This window comes from Equus asinus, chromosome 12 (assembly GCF_041296235.1).
Source record: "Equus asinus isolate D_3611 breed Donkey chromosome 12, EquAss-T2T_v2, whole genome shotgun sequence".
Lineage (NCBI taxonomy): Eukaryota > Metazoa > Chordata > Mammalia > Perissodactyla > Equidae > Equus > Equus asinus.
This window is the reverse complement of record NC_091801.1, coordinates 79,186,053-79,204,312: the sequence shown is the minus strand read 5'-3', so window position 1 is coordinate 79,204,312 and position 18,260 is coordinate 79,186,053.

The window sequence follows — 18,260 nt, the reverse complement described above, 5'->3', positions numbered from 1 at the left end:
AGAGTGATGCGATAAAGAAAGAGTTGTTACAGCAACTTCGAAGAGTGTTTCTAGAAGTTAGAGTCAAGTCAGCAGCAGTGAATCTAGACGAGAGGGGGTGCTTTTGCATGATATTTAAAGCGTAGCATTAGATTGACGTGTATAGAATGTCAGGGGAGAAAGAGGAAAATTTAGAAAGAATCCAAGATTTCTCACTTGGACAACGGGGTCACATTTCATTAACTTGGATAGAGAACATATGCATAAGAAACTTTTTTTGGTAAAAATTATTTGTTCAATTTGAACATGTCAATTTGTGGTATAATCAGAGGACAGTGCCCAGCACATGGAAAGTACTCAAAAATATTTGTTTAGTGAATTATGGCCATAGAGTCTTGGCGAAAATACAAATGTAAGAAATATTGGAATAAGGAGGCTAGTAATGAGATTGTCTCAGACATATTGTATGAAAGAAGAAGGAAAGAGAACAAATTGTTCCCAAGAAATGACAACTTGTAAAGAAAAGAAGAAGCTTCAAGATTAAGGCTGGGGTCATAGAAATTAAGGAGAGAGACTTCTGGAAGTAGTCAAGGTCACACAGATAAAGAATGGCAGAGCTAGGAATAGACCTCATGCATCTTGATACCTGGGCTATGGTATTTTCCTTCACAACAAATAACCTTTTACCTTCTGTCTCTCAGAAATATAATTTGTTCAGTTATTCATTCATTTGTTTATTTAATCAACATTTATCCCATATACCTGATATTTTCCAAGACTTTGAGGTCATAGGAGCCACTATTAGCAAATGTGCTGTGACAAACCACTGGATTTGATGAATGATATAAAATGAAAATAAAGATTAATAACACTAGTGCCTTTTTTCTGTTTGTCATCAAGAAATGTTAGTATGGAAACCTGAATCAATCTACTCCCAGGATTCCCCATCTCCCATAACAGGCGGACACAAAAAAGCTGTTCTTAGGTCAAAAGTATTTTCCCACAGCTAGGTGCACTGAAAATGTATACTGATTCCTTTCCTTCCACTGAAAAAAAAAAAACAAAAAACTAAAATAGGAACACCCCAATACTTCCTTGCTTAGCTGGATACATCTTACATTTTGTCAATGTATTATTGATCTATTTCACTGGTTCATTTATCTATTTTATCATTCAAAAGATATATACTGGGGGGTCGGCCCCATGGCCGAGTGATTAAGTTCACACGCTCCGCTTTGGCCCCCCAGGGTTTCGCCGGTTCGGATCCTGGGCGCAGGCATGGCACCACTCATCAAGCCATGTTGAGGCGGCATGGCACATGCCACAGCTAGAAGGACCCACAACTAAAAGTATACAATTATCTACTAGGGGGATTTGTGGAGAAAAAGCAAAAAAAAGATTGGCAAGTTGTTAGCTCAGGTACCAATCTTTAAAAAAAAAATACATAGACTGAATTTCTTTTGCACACCATTGACTAAATTAGTCTCTTTGAAATCAATCTGAGCAATGAAGAAGGACAAAATTTTGGGAGAAAGTGATACTTGATGTTGGCCTTTTAGCATGAGCCAGATTTTAGACTGAGGAAAGGGGTCTGCTGGGCAGTGAACAAATCCATGCACAAATGATTGAATGGCCTGATGTCAGGAATGTGGCAACATAGAGCAAAGAGTACCTGTAAGTAATTGAGGGAAGATGAACTTACAAAGAAAGTTTAAAAAAACAGATAATGAATAGGCCTAAATACTAAATTAAGGATGTGGCATTTTATTACAAATCTGTAGAGGTCTCTTAGAGGAGTTTAAGCCTGAAGAGACAATTGATTGGCATCTTAGTACCTTCTTTCTGGCAGTGCAGGAGACGCTGGCCCAGAGGCAGCACAGACTGAGGGCAGAGAGACCAGTTAAGATGCCACTTATAATTTTGATACCTTGTCATTTAGCTGGAGGGATAAATTACTTTGGGTCATTATCATAAAGATCTTTGTAAGTTTTGACAATGACATTCCAATCAATTATGATTAAAGAAATGACTATTATTCTGGGTTCCTGGGAGATTTCTCTTGGATCTTGAGCTTACTTCTGATATTTTCTTCCGCGTGATCCACTTTGCCTCACAATAAACATACACAATAAACATAGCAGTTTAGACTTTTTGTGAGTAGAGAATAACAAAACATGCACACGATAAAATAATAGGGAAGAGGCATTAAATGTTGGCTCCAGGGGCAGAATTAGGATATATCACTGTGTTGATATCAATATATTTTATAGAAAGATGTCATTGTGTGTTCATAGCAACCATGGCAAAATTAATTAATTATCATTCAACTCTAAAGAACATGTAATATTATGTACAGCAAAGAAAATAGAATTTGAAGGATTGTATGCCTGTTCAAATGGCATACAACATCACTTACAGCATTAGAGATCCAGCTCTAACAACTGACTTGGTCTATTTTACTCTTATCTGAGGGTTCCCTCAGGCCCTTTCATAGTTTAGCATTTGTTGTTCCCAGTTTATTGCTAGTTGGTAAGTTGCTAAGCTATTAAACATAACATTGATACAGCTTTGTTAAACATAGCCTGGTGACACTGACAGCTCTCTTAACTTCATCAGATCTGCCCTTTTTTCTAGCCTTTCGACAAGTCTCACTTCATGAGTCTTACGTCCCAGTTTTATATTCTCACTGTCACACTTTTTCAGCTTCTATCTGTCATTGTCGCTTCTCATGAGTCTATCGCTTGCTCCTGAGTTCTTCCTTTGGTTCTTATTATAGACAGCCTAGTTGGCGAAGCCAGTTAATGGGCCTTCTTCTTTACAACCAGACAGCTTTAAATCAAACCAGTAATTATGAACAAACTTTATTATTTTGCAGTTAAAAAAAAGCTATGGAAATAATCTCAACCGATTCTTCTAATAATCCTATAAAGAAATCATTATTGTGACCTTTGTATAAATAAGGAATGTGTGACTCAGAGAAGTAAAGCCACTCATTTTAAGAGTTATATCTATTCAGGGGATTGGGGTAGAGGACAGGGGTTTGAGTCCTCGATCTTCTGGCTTAGCTAGTTGTGGGACCTAGAGTAACTCTTTTTCCTTCCTTGAACCTTGTGTCAAGCAAGTTTATTGGCACCTTTTTCCCAACAGCATTTTTTCACTTTGTGTCTCTGTGTCACATTTTGGTAATTTTTCAATATTTCAAACCCTTTAATTACTATTGTATTTGTTATGGTGATCTGTGATCAGCGATCTTTGATGCTGCTATTGTAATTGCTTTGGGGTGCCACAAACCACACCCATGTAAGACAGCAGACTTACTTGATAAATGTTGTGTGTGTTCTGACTGCTCAATCCACTAGCCACACTGCCATCTCTCTCCTTTTATTCAGGCCTCCCTATTTCCTCAGACACAACTATATTGAAATTAGGCTAATTAATAACTTTACAATGAAATGATTAAACTTAGTGAGGAAGGCATGTCAAAAGCCAAGATAGGCTGAAAGCTAGGCCTCTTGTGCCAAACATTTAGCCAAGTTATGCATGCAAAGGGAAAGCTCTTGAAGGAAATTAAAATTGCTACTCCAGTGAACACACGAAATGGTAAGAAAGTGAAACAGCCTTATTATTGATATGGAGAAAGTTGTAGCAGCCTAGATACAAGATCAATCCAGCCACAACATTCTGTTAAGCCGAAGCCTAATCTAGAGCAACGCCCTACACCTCTTCAATTCTATGAAGGCTGAGAGAGGGGAGAAAGCTGCAGAAGAAAAGTCTGAAGCTAGCAGAGGTTGGTTCATGAGGTTTAAGGAAAGAATCTGTCTCCATATCATAAAAGTACAAGGTGAAGCAGTCAGTGAGTGTTGATGTAGAAGCTGCAGCAAGTTATCCAGAAGATCCAGCTACGATCATTAATGAAGGGACTACACTAAACGACAGATTTTCAATGTAGACAAAACAGCCTTCCATTGGAAGAAGATGTCATCTAGGACTTTCACAGCTAGAGAGGAGAAGTCAATGCCTGGCTTCAAAGGACAGGCTGATTTTCTTGTTAGGGACTAATGCAGCTGTGACTTTAAGTTGAACCCAATTCTCATTTACCATTCTGAAAATCCTAGGGCCCTTAAGAATTATGCTAAATCTACTGTGCCTGGGCTCTATCAATGAAACAACAAAGCCTGAATGGCAGTACAGCTATTTATAACATGGTTTACTAAATATTTTAAGCCCACCGTTGAGAACTACTGCTCAGAAAAAAAGATTCCTTTCAAAATCTTACTGCTCACTGACAATGCACCTGGTCACCTCAGAGCTCTGATGGAGATGGACAAGGAGATTCTTGTTGTTTTCACCCCTGCTAACACAACATCCATTCTGCAGCCCATGGGGCAAGGAGTAATTTTGAATTTCAAGTCTTATTATTTAAGAAATGCATTTTGTAAGACTATAGCTGCCATAGATAGTGATTCCTCTGACGGATCTGGGCAAAGTAAATTAAAAACCTTCTGGAAAGGATTCACCATTCCAGATGTCATTAAGAACATTCTTGATTCAGAGGAAGAGGTCAAAATAACAAAATTAACAGGAGTTTGAAAGAAGTTGATTGCAACCATCATGAATGACTTTGAGGGGTTCAAGATGCTAGTGGAGAAGTAACTGCAGATGTGCTGGAAAGAGCAAGAGGACTAGAATTAGAAGCGGAGCCTGAAGATATACCTGAATTGCTGCGATCTCACGATAAAAACTTTAACAGATGAAGAGTTTCTTATGGATGAGCAAAGAAAGTAATTTCTTTTTTTTTTTTCTTTTAAAGATTGGCACCTGAGCTAACAACTGTTGCCACTCTTATTTTTTTTTTTTCTGCTTTTACTCCCCCAAAGCCCCCAGTACATAGTTGTATATTTTTTAGTTGTGGGCCCTTCTAGTTGTGGCATATGGGATGCCGCCTCACCATGGTCCGATGAGCGGTGTCATGTCTGCACCCAGGATCCTAACTGGCAAAACCCTGGGCCGCCACAGCGGAGCGTGCAAACTTAACCACTCAACCGTGGGGCCGGCCCTGAAAGTAATTTCTTGAGATGGAATCGACTCCTGGTGAAGATGCTGTGAAGGCTGTTGAAATGACAACAACGGATTTAGAATATTACATAACTTAGTTGATAAAGCAGTGGCAGAGTTTGAGACCATTGACCCCAATTTTTTTATTCTTCCTTATTTTATTAGGTTTTTAAAAAAGTTATTTTATTGAGGGCACACTGGTTTATAACATTGAGTAAATCTCAGGTTTATGTTATTATATTTCAGCGTCTGTGTAGACTGCATTGTATTCAGTACCAAAAGTCTAGTTGTCATCTATCACCATACATATTTTGAAAGATATTCTGCTGTGGGTAAAATTTTACCAAATAGCAAATTTCCCTGCTTGCAACAGAGAAATCATTCATGAAATGAAGAATAAATCTATGTGGCAAACTTCATTGTTATATTATTTTAAGGAATTGCCACAGCCAACCCAGGCTTCAGCAACCAACACCCTAATCAGTCAGCAGCCATTATCATCGAAGCAAGACCTTTCACCAGCAAAAAGATATGACTTGCTGAAGGCTCAGATGATGGTTAGCACTTTTTAGCAATAAATTATTTTTAAATTAAGGTAAGTACATTGGGTTTTTTAGACAAGGCTATTGCACACTTATTAGACTACAGTATAGTGTAAATATAACTTTTACAGGTACTGGGGAACCAAAAAATTTGTATGACTTGCTTTATTGTGATCTTTGATTAATTGCAGTGCTCTGGAACTGAACCCTCAACATCTCTGAGGTATGCCTGTACAACAGTATTGACTACCTGTAGGAATCTTGAAACTTCATCATTTCGGTGCAACTAAGTCATCACTTCTCTTTATACAATATTAGGTTTTTTCTCTAAATATGACTTTAGATACTATGCTGACCCCCTTTTCTTTGTCTCAAGAAAATATAAATGGATTTCATTTTTCAAAGCTACTCTGGAGGACTTACAAGGCTGGACAGGATAAGAAACTATGACATTATACAAGTACTTTTCTCCTCACAAATTAGGATTTTTTGTTGAGACAACTAAGGGAAGAGAAGATTAACCACAGTTAAGCCTTCATGCCTCATAATTTCTTAGTTCCAAACAAGCAAACAACCAAATAAATAAGACTAACAAATAAAGAGATGTTTTTGCCAGACCGTCTTGGTGGCTGATATCCAATCTATATAGGTGAAAATTCTGAAATAAGGTCTAAAATGTTAATTTTTCATTCTGGTTGCCACATTCCTTCTGCACAAGAGAGTAGGAAATATTCTTAAAAATGCAAATGCTGGTGCCAGATGGCCTGCATTTGAATTCTAGCTCTATCATTTATTATTTGTATAAACTGGGGTATCATCAATAAAGCATGAAAAAGAATCCCGCCATGCCTCAGTTTCCTCATCTGTAAAATGGGATGATCAAACAGTATCTCATTTTAGACTTCTTTTTAGAATTATACGCATCTAATAGACTGACTCATCAATATTAAAATCTCATATTGGAGTTTAATGCATATAGCATTTTCTAGGTTCTAAATATAATATGTATGTTATCTTAGTTATCTTCAAAACAACTCAATTAAGAAGAGGATATTATTACCCCTAGTTCATGGGTGAGAAAACTGAGGCATATAAAAGTCGAGGGATTTTCCCAATGGCATCAAACAAGAAATTGGCAGAGGTGAGATTTATATGCAAGTCTATCTGGTTCCAAAGTATTTATTTTTTTCTTTAAGCAATACTACTTTCAACTTAACACAAAATATACCATTTTCTTGTTAATATTCAAATATTCTGAATACTTAAAGCAATTATCTATTAGTGTCTTCTGTATAAAACATGTTTTTAATCACTAGCAAAATCTCTTATGTGTATCAAAGTAAGTTATGATAATGATTGTTACAAAACATGCATTTGTTAATAAACATCAAGTAATGCAGAGAATGTTTTGCGCAAACAAAACCAATTAAAATATGATTTTTCTTTGCAAAATTATTTTCCTTCATTATTAAAAATATTTTTCCTTAAAGCAATTATTTTATTATGAGGCACTTAAGGAAATTTAGTCTTTGAGAATTAATGGATTTGGGGAAAAAAGAGAACCATGTCCATTAAAGGGTAAAGCACTATTAATTACTAAATACCTACTAAATGTTAAGCATTGCATACCTATTGTCTTATTTAATTATCCTAATTACATTCAGAGGTACATATTTTTCTCCCTATTTTTCAAATGAGGAAGCTAAGTTACAAATAGGGTTCATGATTACCTCAGTGCCATACATTTGGTAAATAGAGATTCAATTCCAAGATTACATTAACTCAAACTCTTATACTGGGTTATACCATCTACCAATATTCAAAGAAGACTTAATACCTATTCTTCTCAAACTCTTCCAAAAAAACTGAAGAGGAGGGGGCATCTCTTAATTCATTCTATGAGGCCAACATAACCCTGATGCCAAAACCAGACAAAGACAACACAAAAAGATAAAATTACAAGAGTGATGACAGCATCATGGCACAATGAGGTCTCTCAGAAATCTTTCCCCTCCAATATACAACAAAAAAAATCCATAATCCAACAGAAGACATCCAAACACAACACAAAAAAATGTTGGAGAGACCCATGCAGCCATACGACAGAGGGTGGAGAGACTGGAGCCCCCCTTGGAGGAGGTGGAAGGGGGAAGAGAAATCATTACTCTGTTCCCTTAAAGACTGTGATCCAGGACCCTGGCAGTCCCCCAAGAGGGAAGGAATGGAGGAGGGGACATTCATTCATGGGAATATCGACTCCCAAGGGCCCTTGTAGCCTAGAGGGCCCTCTACCAGGGAGAAAGCTTTCGTGGGGGGCTGACCTTATCAAACCCATACCCCAGGAGAGCAGAGGGAGAAAACCCCAACAGCATGCAGGAGAAAGCACCCCTCCCTGCACCTGCTCAGCCCAGCTCCAGCCCCTGGGATTTCAGCTGAAAGCAGAGGGCTCAGAATACGTGGCTCCTGACCCCTACCCAGTAGTGAAAGGTGGTAACTGCAACCTAATAATACCAGGATGCAAAAAAAACAGAGCCGCTCACTCCCGCAATATCAAACATTTAACTAGACCTCCAGACCAGAGAGAAAATGACAAGTACCAAGAAATCAGTCCTGAGGACACAGAAATATGTAATGTAAATTACAAAGAATTCAAAATAGCTAAAATCAAAAGACTCAACAAAATAAAAGAGAATGTAGAGAAACAACTCAATGAGTTAAGGAGCTACTTCAACAAAGAGATTGAAACTATAAAGAAGAATCAATCAGAAATATTAGAGATGAAAGACACAATGGAAGAAATAAAACAAAATATGGATTCCCTTAATGCTCGAGTGAACACCATAGAGGAGCGTATCAGCATTATCGAAGAGAGACATGTTGAAATGCTCCAGGTAGAGGAGGAGAGAGAACTAAGACAAAAGAAATGAAGAAAGTCTCAGAGAAATATCTGACTCAATTAGGAAATGCAATATAAGAATTATAAGTATTCAAAAAGGAGAAGACAAGGAGAATGGAGTAGAAGACTTGTTCAAAGAAATAATAGCAGAGAACTTCCCAAACCTGGGGAAGGAAATCCATGTGGAAGATGCTGCCAGATCTCCTAAATATGTCAATGTAAAAAGACCTACTGCAAGGCATATAGTAGTGAAACTGGCAAAAGTGAATGATAAAGAAAGAATACTAATGGCAGCAAGGTGAAGAAAATAACCTACAAAGGAACCCCCATCAGGCTTTCAGCAGATTTCTCTGCAGAAACCTTACAGGCTAGGAGAGACTGGAATAACATATTCAAATTATTGAAGGAAAAAGCTTTCAGCCAAGAATACTCTATGCAGTGAAAATATCCTTCAAATATGATGGAGAAATAAAAACATTCCCAGACAAAGATAAGCTAAGAGAGTTTGTAGCCATGAGACTCCTCCCATAAGAAATCCTCAAGAAGGCCCTCATACCTGAAAAAAAAGGGGGAGGGAAGAAAGGGGTTAAAAAGCATAGAGTAAGAAGTTAAATAAGTAGACAGAATCAGAGCAGGATAGAAAATACTCAAATACAGCATTAAAGACAAAGGGAAGGAAAACACCAAAAACAAAGATAATCTTGTCATTTTAACCACAAACTCATAACACAAGATGGAAACAGATGTGAGAATAACAACTTAGGAGGGGAAGAGGGAAGGGAGTGAATTGTTCTAGTCTAAGGAAATTAGAGGGCATCAGAAAATGGACTATCTTATCCACAAGATCTTGAATACAAACCTTAGGGTAACCACTAAACAAAAAAGCAGAACAGAGACAGAAATAATAAATAAGGAGGAAACAAAGAAACACAACATAAAATACTATATAAATTGATTGGTAGACCAAAATACACAGGAAGAGAAACAAAGGAAATGCAGAACCGGAAAATGAGTGATAATATGGCAGCATTAACCCCTTATGTATTGATAACCACCCTAAAGGTAAATGGATTGAATTCTCCAATAAAAAGACACAGAGTGGTGAGATGAATTAAAAAACAAGACCCAAAATTATGCTGCCTCCAGGAAACACTTCTCATCTCCAATGACAAACACAGGCTCAGAGTGATGGGATGGAAGACAATACTTCAAGCCAATGGCAAACAAAAGAAAGCAAATGTTGCGTTACTTATATAAGACAAAATAGACTTCAAGATAAGACAGGTAAAGAGAGACAAAGAGGAGAAGTATATAATGATCAAAGGGACATTCCATCAAGAAGAAATAACACTTATAAATATCGATGCACCCAACACAGGAGCACCAAAGTGCATAAAGCAACTATTAACAAACCTAAAAGAAGACATTAATAATAACACAATAAACACTCCATCCCAAAATAGCAGAATACACATTCTTCTCAAGTGTGCATTGGACATTCTCAAGAATAGAGCATATGTTTGGAAACAAGGCAAGCCTCAATAAATTTAAGATGATTGAAATAATAACAAGCACCTGTTCCTATCACAATGCTATAAAATTAGAAATTAATTACCAGAAAAAAGCTGAGAAAGGGCAAAAGATGTGGAGACTAAACAACAGTATATGAAAATATGTTTGATATCTTTTATTAGGGAAATATAAATCAAAACTACAATCTGCTATCACATCATACCCATCAAAATGGCTGTAATTAACAAGTCAAGAAGTAATGAGTGCTGGAGAGGATGTGGAGTAAAGGGAACTCTCATACACTGCTGGTGGGAATATAGACTGGTGCAGCGACTATGGAAAACAATATGGAGATTCCTCAAAAAATTAAGAATAGAATTACCATCTGATCCCATTATTTTACTGCTGGGTATTTATTCAAAGAACATAAAATCATGGATGGGAAGAGATGTTTCCACTCCTATGTTCATTGTAGTATTATTTACAATAGTCAAGACTTGGAAACAACCTAAGTATCCGTCAAGGGATGAATGGATAAAGAAGATGTGATATATATATACACAATGGAATACTAATTAGCCACAAAAAAAAGATGAAATCTTGCCATTTGGGACAACATGGATGGATCTTGAAAATAATATGCTAAGTGAAATAAGTCAGACAGAGAAAGTCAAATCTGTATGATCAATTGTTAAATGAAAGATAACAACAACAACAAACAAACACATAGACACAGAGAATAGATTGGTGGTTACTAGAAAAGGGGTGGGAAAGGGAGGGCATAAGTGGCAATAGGGCACAAGCATACAGTTTCGGTGGTAATTTGTCTTTGTTTCATGAATATAATGTAGTCTACACAGAAATCAAAATATCGTGATGTACACCTGAAATATATATAATGTTATAAACCTACATTACCTCAATTTAAAAAAAAAGCTAAGGAAACTTGTACCACAGGTGTAGTAGCAAAGCTATATCTCAAAGTGGTCAGACCCAGAGTATGTTTTGAAGGCAGTGAACAGGATTACTGATGGATTGAATGTGTAATATGAAACAGGGGAGTTACAGATAACTCCTAGATTATTTTAGGGGTCTGAAAAACTGGAGGAATTCCTGCCATTCACTGTCATGGAAAATACTAAGTTGGAAACAAATTTAGTGGTGAAGAGATACAAGCAAAGTTAAGAGTCCTGTTTGAGTAGCCAAGTTTGAGATGAATCTAAGTGAAGATATAGAAAAAGTGGTATATTTGTTACTTACAGCTGCTGTAATAAATTTCCATAATGGCTCAGAGGCTGAGAGATCCACTGTGGCCCAGGAGGTGTAGCCTTCACAGGCCCAGAGGGCAAAACGTGAAGCCAGAGAATAATTTCCAAGCCTTGAAATCTAATGGAATTTGTCCTAGTTGATTTCGAACTTACTTGGAACCAGAGACCCTGTTATTCTTTTCATTCCCTGTCTTTTGGAATGGAAATCTCTGTCCTGTGCCTGTACCACTTTGTATTTTAGAAGTAGAAAACATGCTTTCTAGCTTGATGGGTACTTTGATGGACAGAAATTTTGGTCAAGATGAATTCTACCCAGAATATTACTCATGCTGGATTTAAATGATTTTGATGAATACATCTGGAACTCTTCAGTTGATGATATCTAGATAAGACTTTGGACTTAGAGTTCATAATCTAATGAATTGTGACTTTTGGATGTTAGGATAGGGTGATGTAGTCTGCATATGAGATAGACATTAATTTGGGGAGTCATAGGGCATACTGTAATGGATTCAAAGGTGGCCCACAAAAGGATATGTCCACTTCCCAGAAACTATGAATGTGACTTTACTTTTTAAAAAGCTTTTGAAGATGTAATTAAGTTAAGGAACTCGAGATGAGATCTCCTTGAATTATCTGGGTGGGGACTAAATCCAATGACATGTGCCCTTGGAGTTATGCAGCCAAAAGGCAAGGAACACCTGGAGCCACTACAAGCTGGAAGGAGCAAAGAAGGATCCTCCCTTAGGGACTCCAGAGGAAGTATAGGCCTGCTGACCTGGTGATGTTAGACATTTGGTCTCCAGAACTGTGGGAGAATAAATGTGTATTGTTCAAAGCCACTTAGTTTATGGCAATTTGTTGTGGCAGCCATGGGAAAACAATAGATGTAATTAGAACTATGGGACTGGAATCCAGAAGAGAAATCAGAACTGGAGATATGACTTTAGCAGTCATCATTGAATACACAATATTTAAAGCCATAATACTGCATAGGATTCCACAGAGGAAAAAAATATATATATAGTAAGAAGAGATAAGATCAAAGAGCTGAGCTCTGAGGAAAAAAAATGCTTTGAGAAGTGAGGAAACTGAGCAAAATCCAGATACTTAAAATAATTAAGCAGGAGAAAGTAGAAGAACCAAAAGGGATAACAAACCTTGAAACCACATAAAGAAAGAATTTCAAAGAGTAGAGGCTTAGCAATGTGTCAAACGCTGCTGTGTCAAGTAATATGATGGCTAAGAATTTAACACTAGATTTGGCCAGTAGCAGTACTTGATAACCTGAACAATGATCATTTCAAACGTAAAGAAACAGCTGGCTGAAGCTTAAGAGAGATTACAGAGAAAGGTTATGGAATCGCAAAGACAGAGAATATACTTGGAAGTTTTCCTATGAAATAGAAGCTGAGAAAGTATGCAAAAAAGTGCACACCATGTTTCACGCTACTATTGCACAATTTCTTTGCTCCCATTTCACAGGAAATATTTCAAGTACGTCTATATTTGTAGTAATAAAGAAAAAAACTCACACATTTAGATCCTATTAAACAGATCAAATGAGATCAAATGAAGCAAATAGATGAGACAGGAGAGAAAGGAGGCAATTAACCGTCTCGTAATGGGCAGAGAGGGGACACTGTGGAAAAATATGAAGGTTTATAGACGGGAGCGGAGAAAGTCCCTGCATTGCATTTTCCTTCATTAGTGAGGAGACAAGTCTATTCACATCTGGAGGCTTTGACAGGAGAAATCAATTTCCAAGTTGATAAACACTGACAAAGTTTTCTCCAATGTGCTAAAGTTATAGATGCCTAAAATGTAAATGCAATTGCTTTGCTTTTATTTTATTAAATGCAATTATTGGACATGATGTGGTCCTTAAATTTAAAGCAAAATTATTTTCAGAGTTCAGCCACATCACTACATAAGAGATCTGAAACAAGTTACTTAGCATCTTTCTTAACCTACCAAATATAAGCAATAATAGCTGTCTTGTCCATTTGCGGAGATGGTGAGGGTTATCAGTGGTACTGAAACATCATGTCTGATTCTGAGCAGGGAAAATAGTTTCGTATGAACTGGTCTGGAGACAAACGACCTCCCTTCAGATCTTACTCTTATATTTTACTAACCATGAGACTGATTGAGGCATACAGATTCTTCAAACGTCAGTTTCCTCATTTCAATATGAAGATACTTATATTAACTTCAAATCGTTTCTGCGAACAATTCAAATAAGGTAACAAATTCAAAGTGTGTGACATATATTGTGTCAAATAAATATCAGCCATCATCATTTAAAATTAGTCACTTTATTATTTTGACTACTCTCTTCATCCCTGCCCTCAAGTGGCTCAAAGTCTACTGGGAGAGAATTTTGGGTAAAAATAAGCAAATATGTGGCAGCGCAGCATAAGTAGTCTAATGAAGGGAGAAGTTCAATGTTCAAGTGTGCACTAAGCTCAACCAGCTGTCGCACTTCATTGGTGCTCAATTAAACATGCCCGCAGCGTCACATGGGGAACCGCATCAAGTTTGCTCAAGAGCGCAGAATGATTTATGGAGTAATGCTCTGCTGCTCCAACAGGTCTTCATTTGCATGAGAAAAGGACATTTTGATCCTTCAGTATATAATTTTCAGAGAACTGCCTTCCATGAGCCTTATTCTTGGTTTGTTTTCACTTGGGAAGAAATTTGAACTTTAGAAAACATGTTGTAATCATGTGGCAACCTATACAGGACGGAAAGTTTGGAGAAAACAATATCTGGCCTTGAATTACTTCATGTTTGGGTAAGAAGATTAAGTTGCAGGTGGTATTTAAATAAGGGTATCTGAATAAGAATCTTCCATACAAACCTCATTCATTCCGTAAATTCCCATAATCTGAGGAAATGTTCTCAGATCTGAAAGCTTACACCAGAGAGAACAGTGTATGCAGGTCATTCAATGATTAGCTTCAGACTTATTCTCAAGGGCATCAATGGACATCTTGGCCCAGATGTCCACATGAGGGCAATACTCCAGAATCTACACTTTATTATCATATCACAACTAACCTTGGTCCATCTTCACCTCATTCAATCTGTTCTTCATGCTGTATAGGACTATGCTATTGATTGACATATAATTCTTAAATGGACCCCCATTGGCTTCACTATCTAACATAACATGCAAGGTTCTCCGTCATCTGTCCTCTCATCTCCTGTTAAACTCCCTACCTTTTTCATTTTTATTTATATCCTGGTTAAAAGGAAACGCTTGTACCTCACCACAGATATGCCACCGTATCATGTACTTTGCTTCAGCTGTCTCTTTTGAGAGTCATTTTCCTTGCCTTGCCTGACTTCCTCCTAGTCAGGCAGGTGGCTGCTCCTGCATTTAGCCTTTTCCTGATCTCCATTTTAAAGTTTTTCTGGGTACCCAAATCTGTGCTCTCAAAGTACTCTGTTCTCATAACCAACTCCACAACTCAATCAGTCTTTGTCACTATTTGGTGAGTCAAAGATACTTTTGAGTATCTGTTGAGATTTGTAAAGGTTCATTCTTGAAAAAAATGCAACGTCACACATATACACGTTTCATCCAGCTTCAGAGTCATACCCCGAGGCTTCTCTTTGGATGTATTCTGGGGAATTCTCCGCTCTAGATTATGAGCTTCTCAGGGGCAGGGGCTGTGACTTGCTATTCTTGGGTACAGAACAGTACTACACCTATAACAACCTCACCATAAATATGTGCCGAAGTGAAGCAAATTAATAAACTAAGCAATAATCACTAAGTACCTACCTCATATATTCCTGTCACTGGATGCCAAGGAGTCAGAGCCCAGCATGCTGGGATGCATAACTCTGTCTGTTTGCTCTACTGAGATACTGCTAATAATTAAAGTTGAAGGTGAGGGTATACGTGGGACTACTTTGTCCTGTGGAATGGAGGGGAAAGTCAAGCTCTTCTCTTCTGACTTTATAGGTTGACCCTAAACTGTACAATAAATCAGAATGGTTCAATTACTCTGTTTATTCCAACGTCACTTGCATTTCTCTCTTTACCCTTGATTGCTACTCTGCCCTCCTGATCACCTATAATTTCCTCTTAGATGTTTGGAAGGCACCTCAAACTAGCATGTACAAAAATAAAATGTATTTTTATTTCCATGTAGTTTTCTAACAGCTCCGGCTATTCACATGGTTGACTATATACAGCAGAAATCAAGACTCTTTGGTATTTCCTTCTGCCTCATACCCAATATTTAATCTATTAAACGTATATATACTCATACATCTGGATGTGAATGTATATAAATCCTCACCACTTCCTACCATATAGAATCGGTTCATGTGGAGGCAATTTTTCTCATTCTTATGAGAACCTAACACAGTCCTGGAACTGGAACTCAGTAGCTCTGCGTGCACACACACACTAAATAAACAAACATACAAACACACTGTGTGTGTCTTCCTCCTGTCCCTTTGTCTTTCTGCTAGTTAGGATTCAGATTTGATGGTTAGGATAGGATAGGCATCTTGGCCTAGGAGCTGAAAGCTGTGAATTGAGGATAATGGATCAGTAATATGGCAGAATTGTGAGCAGCTCTGAACTGCTTATCCATACTAGAGCAAGGAAGAAACCTCTACACTGTTTAGGTCACTCCTATTTTGAGTGTTCTATTATTCAGAATCAGGACTAATTGTAACCAATACAGATAACCTGTTCACCCATCAAGATGCTTTCCAATCTGCCTTACTTTTAATTTTTATTTAATAAATATTCATAATTGCCTGAGATAAATGTTCTAGTTTCTTTAAGAAGCATTATGTTTACTCGGAAGCCTTCCTGGGTTTCTTATGAAGGTTTGACCCATCCTGCTGATCTGCTCATTCAGCCCATGATGCATGCACCCAACATCCCCGTGCCTTTGTTCACGCTCTATTTTTTATTGCGAATGCATTTCCCTGCTTCCTTTTTTATCTAACTCTTCTGGCATAAGGTAGGCATGATCAACAATGTTTATTGAATAAATAAATTTGTTGACAATGACTAAATGAATACTAAATTTTGATTCTGATTATCAATGCAGGAATTCTTCCATGAAAAAAAATAGATTCCTGTCAGCTCTAATATTCAGGAAAGGCTCTTGGTGAGTATTAAAACTGATATGGTCCCTGAATATAGAGAAAATTTAGATTAAAAAAGCTAAAGAAGAAGGCAGAAGTTCTTCTTTTATCCTCCTTTTTGAAGAAAAACTCCATAAACCAAGAAACAATGTTGGAAACAAACAGAGATTTGCTGGAACTTACCCCAGAGTTGTCATCATCATCCTTATCAAGACGTGTTATACATGAGCTCTAGCTCTTTTTGTGTGTGTGTGAGGAAGATTGGGCCTGAGCTAACATCTGTGCCAATCTTCCTCTATTTTATGTGGGATGCCTCCACAATGTGGCTTGATGAGCAGTGCTAGGTCCATGCCCAGGATCCGAACCTGTGAATCCCGGGCTGCCGAAGCAGGGTGTGCAAACTTAACCACTATAGCACTAGGTCAGCCCCAACACCAGCTCTAGTTCTTCATGAATCATTACTAATCTTAACCAACCTATCTCCATCCAACCGTTTCACTTGGGGATCACCATCTTGAATACCTGGTGTTGCTATTTGTTTACACATAACAATCCCAATATTGCAAATATTATGCAGGTAAACAATATGTATCAGACAAATCTATACTTCCTGTTTCTTCCCAATAACCACTCAAGCCATCTATTGATTGAATACAAAATAATAATACATCTGAGATGTTCCCAGCCATGATATGCCTAAGGCCCTTCAGTATTTATTGATCATACTTCCACTTCTAGTAGTAGCACTTTATCAATCATAGAAGCCCCATGGTTCCACTGTTTCTCCAGTATAATATTGTCTTTCAAAACCAGCCATAGAGATTGCTACCCACAGTTTCTATTTCAGCAAAACCATTTTCTAAAATCATGTTTCCTGTGAGAAGTTTGCCCCCTTTCTATATATATAAATATATATACACACTCATATATATATATATATATATATATTTAAACAACGTATCATGATCATATCTTACGAACATTTAAAATCTCAATTTTAAGACTCCCTTGCAATTTTACACAGAAAAGAAAGCAAAAATGACCAACATTAAGAGAACTTTACATATTTTTGTAGAACCAGAGCTGAATTAAATATAGGAATAAGGAGACAATATTAACATTTTGCATTGCTCATAAAAGCCATTGACTCAGCTTGAAATCCAATTCTTTTGCAGAAATTGTTGTCTGATAACAAAAAAGGGGAGTCAGTAAAAAATGTCCTATCAGTGATGGTACATAGCACAGCAAATGCCAGTGCTTCCATGTGAGACACTAATATTATTCTGTCCATTCAAGAATTTTCAAAAATTGCTTGCTTGCCTTGATCCTATACTTTCAAGAAATCCCAACACACCCGTGTCCTCCATGATTACTATAACAAGTTAGCCACAATTGCTCAACCGTCTGTGAGATCAAGACAGGAGGAAAGGAACAGTAGGAACAGTATCTATATCAAAGATAAGGCAAATTCTACATCTGCTCTTTTAAAAATTCTGTTTCCTAAATGGCGATGTTATTTTATTGAACCACTATGGAGCCTTCTTATTGGTTTCTGGTTTATCCTAATTCTTCACTTCTGTGTTGGCTCCTGTTCTTTAGAAATTATTTACAGCTTATTTCTATGGCTTCTGCTTCCTCAGTTCCCTCATAAATACTTTGCCTAGTTCTTTCTCTATTGTTTCTCTATCTACTTTTGTTTTCCTATCCTAATATGACTCCTAGGACCAAACTACTTAGTATTGATTTGTTAAGTCCTCATGAGAATAGAACTGAGGCAAAAATGGATCAACAGTATCAAAGCAAAAATTGCACTGGGCAAAGTTTGACAGTGAAGGAAGACCTTATTCAAAGCTATTGCAATAGGAGCAAGAGACCAGAACTAAGTCT